The sequence below is a fragment of the Pavona decussata genome, unplaced genomic scaffold (genome assembly GCF_977016875.1).
Source record: "Pavona decussata unplaced genomic scaffold, jaPavDecu1.1 SCAFFOLD_50, whole genome shotgun sequence".
In the NCBI taxonomy this organism is placed as follows: Eukaryota; Metazoa; Cnidaria; class Anthozoa; order Scleractinia; family Agariciidae; genus Pavona; species Pavona decussata.
The window spans coordinates 1,019,318-1,025,141 of record NW_028145472.1 but is presented as its reverse complement, the minus strand read 5'-3'; positions in this window follow the sequence as shown (position 1 = coordinate 1,025,141).

The window sequence follows — 5,824 nt, the reverse complement described above, 5'->3', positions numbered from 1 at the left end:
AATAGAGGAATAGAAAAAGAATTAGAATTTACATTAAAAAAAAAAAAGAAACGAAATCCTCAACAAATAACATTCAACAAAACTGCCGATAACTTACAGTGTCGGATTCGTTAATCCTTCCTTGTCACTTTTGAGAAGGTTTTAGTTGACGAAGCTCTATTTTGTTTTGTGTAATTAGGTTCTCGTCAGAACAAGTTTTTCCAAACCTTTGTTTTTAATTTTAACTTTAAAACGCTATTCTCCCTCCCCCCACAGTTTGTTTGGTCCTGAATCGTCCAATAGAACGGCATCTTCTGTGATGCTTTGCTACGATGTACTTCCAAAATTGGCGTGATTCACTGTGTCATTTTTTGAAAAAAAAAAAAAAAAAAAAAAAAGGCCAAAAAGTTTTAAAATGCTTAAATAAAATACCTGTGGATTGAGACTAGAGTAGTCGGTGAGATATCTTTGTTTCCCTCCGTCCGGAATCTGAACTTCGAGAGGTGATTTGTATTAGGGCTTCTCCACCCCTCCCCCATGAGGAGGTTTCCTCACAGCCTAACCATTTATTCTTCCTAACAACGGTCGATCTTTCCACTACACAAAAATACAAAGTTGCAATACTCTCACTATCAAAAAGCTTCCCTTACCCTTATCACTTTACCTTACGGTTTTCACATCAGTTGTATATTTTCTCAAGAAGTGGAACAGTTAAGCTCCATTTTATTTCTTTGTCTTTTGAATCACGCCTTTTGCAATAATTGTTTTCTGTCTCCAGGTTCTCAGTTTTTCTTGACTAATAAACAGTCCAATTTCCGTGTAATGGGTAATTAAGGTTATATTCTGGCTGGTGTTGGCTTCGGTGTGTTGACATGTGTTTGAATTTTCTACCGACGTTTTAAGTCTTTTTAATTAAACGATTGAACACATTGCTCTGTATAATATTCAGCTGTGTTAATCGGTAACGAAAGTGACTAAGGGTTTTACGAACACATTGTCAGAATTTTTAAACTAATTTAAGGTTAAAAGCGATTAGTGGCAAAGAACATATATGAAGATTGGTTGATGCCTCATTGCAAACGACTGCCCACTCTGACAAGTTTCCTGTTTATTTGAAATAAGTGAACAGTTTAACAATAAATGTATATTAAGAACCCTGTTCTTAGTTCGACCTTCTAAAAAAAGCGTGTTTGTATTGCTAATTTTGAAACGCGAACATGGCTAACCTTTTATTTCGTACACTGTTTGAGATAGAATTTCTTTCAAACCAAACATGTAGCAATGGTTTCGAGCTGATAAAAAAATTACAAAAAAGCTACTTGTGACGCTTCAAAAGAGTGTTTTACAAACTTTTGAAATGCTAGCATCTAACCATTTCACTGTATATCGTACATTAATTTGTCTTTTAGAGATCGAATATTTAAAAAAAAAATGTAGGAATGTCAAAATGCTTGGTTTCGAGCAGCTGAATTAATTTAACAAAAAGCTAATTGACTAATGTGACGCTTCAACTAATTTGGAAAAGCTAGTGTGGCTAGCAGTTTTCTATCGTACATTGATTCGTCTTACTGAGATCGAATTTCATTTTAAATTTAGCATGTAGCGATGTAAATCTTCGTGCCTTGTGAAATTACCGGACGGGCCATTTTAACACAAAAACTCCGCTACTGATGTTAATTAAAATTTCTGTATACAATGGCTGACTGTTAAACTGCCGCCACTGTGTAATTTTTCAAAAGAGGTCTAAGGTACCCACTTTTTTTTTTTTTTACTGCTTTAAAGAAATCACACATAGATTAAAGAAAGTGAGCCTCGTTTGTTCTGTCGCAAGCCATTGAAACGTGCATATGAATTATTCTAATGTGGCTGATTGAAGTAATACACAAGTAAACCAAAACTGACCTAAAAGATGGTGAGATCTACTAACACAGATTATATTTTATGTGAGTAAAAAAGTCCAGAAATAATTATATAAGCTTTGGGTTCAAGGTTTGGGTCTGCAATTAATTTCATCCTACCGACTGTTTAATGCATCTTAGTGAATACATATAATATAATTTACCGTTGAGTACTTTAGCGGCTGCATGGCTCAGCGGAGAGATAGCATAAATCTAAAAGGAAATAAATTAAAGACGTTGTTAGACACGATGTAATAACAACTAAATAATCCAAAATCTGAACCAGGGCACCCTGAAATGATTCGTCTCGTTGGAACATCATCGCTTCAGATATTTCGATTTGAGTTGTGTCATGAAACATGGCCCAGGATTTTCCAAACATGGGAAAATCGAAGACAAACGCCACGTACGATTGATTTTCGAAATTAAATAATCAGTGAATATTCATCCTGAAGCATCCAAGCAAATCAAACTAAAATATTCCTCAAAGCTCCCAAATGATATGGAAATACAGAGAAAGCATGTTAAGTCTTCTGATTAAATCATCTCGTATGGTGACCAGTGAGTAGTGAGGGGCGCACCACGGTTTCCTCTTTTTCGCGGGGGAATCTCATTAATACGCGGGGGCATAAATGTCTTGATCACGCATTATAGGATGACGTCATATTTAAGTTTAGTCTTACCAACAGGTTATGAACTGGTTTGACAGGTTTATCAATGATGTCATGCTCTATTTTTAACTTATGGCAGTCATGGTCGGTATTACCGGTTTGACAGGTTTTTGAAGTTATTTTTGGATACATGACATCATAAAGTATATTACATACATACTTTATTGTATAGCTCCCCTTGGGGGGTTTTTCTCTCATACATGAAAATAAAAATAATAATAATGAAAACAATTTACATTTGGATGATAATATAGAGAGAAAAAAAAAATACGATAATAAAAAAAACGATGAATTAAAAAATTCTTAAAAAGTCTTTTTCTAAAAAAAACGCTACGTTTTCCCGTGTTTCTGATATGCTTCAATAAATGATTGTAGATTTTTTTGCTCCACGGAAGATGAAAGCCCTTTGGCCTTTTGCAAGCCTACACTTGGGTAGTGTGAGGTCATTATTTTGCCTGGCGTTCCTTTGGTGAATTTTTGAACGGTGTTGAAGTCATTCTCAAAGATAACCGGGAGTTAGGTTGTTCATTCATTTGTATGCAGTAGTCTATTTTCATTGTCCGTAAGCGTATGAAAAAGCGATTACTGCCAAGCACATTATTCACGAATTGTGAGTTTCAGTAATAATCATACATTTTCAGTGATTCTATTTTGGATGAATTTGATCGAGATTGTGATTTTGTTGGTTATAACAGATGAAATCATACATCAGACATCGGACGCGTGTTTCGATTCACGCACCGTTACTTAAGCTATTATGTTAATTAAGTTGAGCTTTGTCGAGGATTAAACAGTAAAAACAGTCTTTTGTTGTCTTTTGTTTACCAGATTGCTCCGAATAAGAATATTATTACGGTTGATCGATTCCTGGCTGCTTAAATTAATTTGCATGTTATGTTTGGCGCGCACTGGAAAAAGTAAACACTCTCAGAATTTACTGAAAATTCTTTATTTAAATCGTTCAACAATTCAAGTACAAAGCAAAGATCTTATGACAGCGTTAATCATCTTTATCCTCTTCATCGCTAGGGGGATAGAATGTCATTTTTGGTGTCCTTTCATCCTTGCGTGTGATCGCTCCACAATCATAACATCGACGGAGAGATTCCTTCGCGTGCTTTCGTTCAAGAGGAATCTTGTGATCACATATAGGGCAAACTTTACAGTTATCTTCCCAAAAGCACTTAGGACATTTCATGACTACGGTATCATATCCATGTGAACTGTTGCAGTGTCGGCACGGATCATGAACTTTTTCCTGAGCTATGGGTGAAATTTCAACTGAGTCGCTACTATTCTCGGCCTCGTCTTCTCCCCAATCACTTTCCAGGCCGCTGTTATGAGACTCTTCAGGTTGGCTATTTTCAGAACTGGTTTCCTCCTCTTCACTGCTGTCCGACAAGTTTTCATCATTAGCCTCATTACCTGATTCGTCCTCTTTATCCTGGTATCCTCTTTCTTTTTCTAACAAATCGCTTAGAAGTTTTTTATTTTTGATCAGTCGCTTATTCACTCCGAGCTCTGCTAGTCCATCTAGGAAAGTATTGAGCGCACGGGGTTTGGCGACATCTTCGTTATGAGGGAGTAACACATACTCGACCAGCTCTGAGATGTTTGTTACTGGTATTGCGCGCTGGTTTCGGAGTAACAGTCCACTAGGTGTCCAGAACAAGATATTTTTAGAAGCAGCCATACTATGCAATAGTTCAGAAGCGTGCTTTCTGGAAACGGCGTTGGAAAGGTTGTTCAAGACATCTTTTATCCGGGGTTCTTCTTCGTCACTTTCCTCATCAGAGGTTGAGTAATCCTCCATTTCACTTTCCTTCTCTTTATCCCAATCCATCTTTCTTTTCATATCGACCAGAACTCGTTAAAAGAGGGACACAAATGACCAAATTTCAGAATGCAGGGGTCAGTAATTCTTGTATAAACCCACTGCCCTCTTGCACAAGGATGCGTTTCTTTGTCTTGTAAGGAACATTTCGCTGAGCAAGATTTAGAAGAGCATCCTTATGCGAACGGAATATGGCCCTAACTTCTTCAGACACTGGTATGTTTTCTGTAAGTACATTATAAATAACTTGCAATAACGCATGCAACTGTTGTGGAGTAGCTGTTCTCAAGAGAAAATGACGCTGCTTGGAAGGGCAATCAGAAAGGAGCTGAAGGAAACCCCGGTTGTTCTTTACAACGCGAGACATGGTCATGGAATGAGTTTAAGAAAGTAAGTTCCCCTTTTATTGTGTAGGATGTGGGGGAAGAAATAGACTTGAGGAGAAGGAGGAGGTGCTGGAGGGAAAAAACAATAGAAATGTGGTGGTGGAGTTAAAACAAAAGAAACGTGGTGGTGGAGATGGGGGCGGTGGTGGTGGTGTAGGGAAAACAGTAGAAACGTGGTGGTGGTGGTGGTGGTGGTGGTGGAGTTAAAACAATAGAAATGTGGTAGTGGTGGTGGTGGAGGAGTTAAAACAATAGCAAGGTGGTGGTGGGGGTGGGGGCGGTGGCGGTGGTGGAGGGAAAACAATAGAAATGTGCTGGTGGTGGAGTTAAAACAATAGAAACGTGGTGGTGGAGGAGGGGCGGTGGCGGTGGTGGAGGAAAACAACAGAAATGTGGTGGTAGAGGTGGGCGTGGTGGCGAAAACAATAGGGGTTAATTCTATATAAACGTGACACATTCGACATTTTTTTCAATTTACGTTAAGTCTTTGCCGAAATGACATGAGTTGGTTCTGTTCCTTCTGCGAAAAATCCTTTAGCAGAAAAGATAGTATGCAAAGACACGTGATGTCTAAACACCGCAATGCTGGTTTCACTCCTTTCAGAGCTATGCCGTTTTCTGTAGAAAAGTGTCAGCGGTTTCAATTTGTACATCCATTTACTTGTATGGTTGCTGGGATGACCGGATCAGGAAAGACTATCTGGGTAAAATCTTTGTTGCAACAGGCTCAAAGAGCAATCAACCTACCACCAGAGAGGATTGTTTGGTGCTATTCGCAGTGGCAGCCCGCTTATCTAGAATTGATGGCAATAATGCCAAGTATAGAATTTATCAGAGGTATTCCTTCCAATTTAGAGCATGACTCCTATTTTGACACCCACCAACGCAACTTTATGGTGATCGATGATCAGATGGCTGATGCCGGTGAAGACAAGCGAATCGTCAACCTGTTTACAAGAGGATCCCATCATCGCAACCTAAGCATAATTTACATTGTGCAGAACTTATTTCATCAAGGAAAAGGCAGTCGAAGTATCAGCTTAAACAGTCACTACT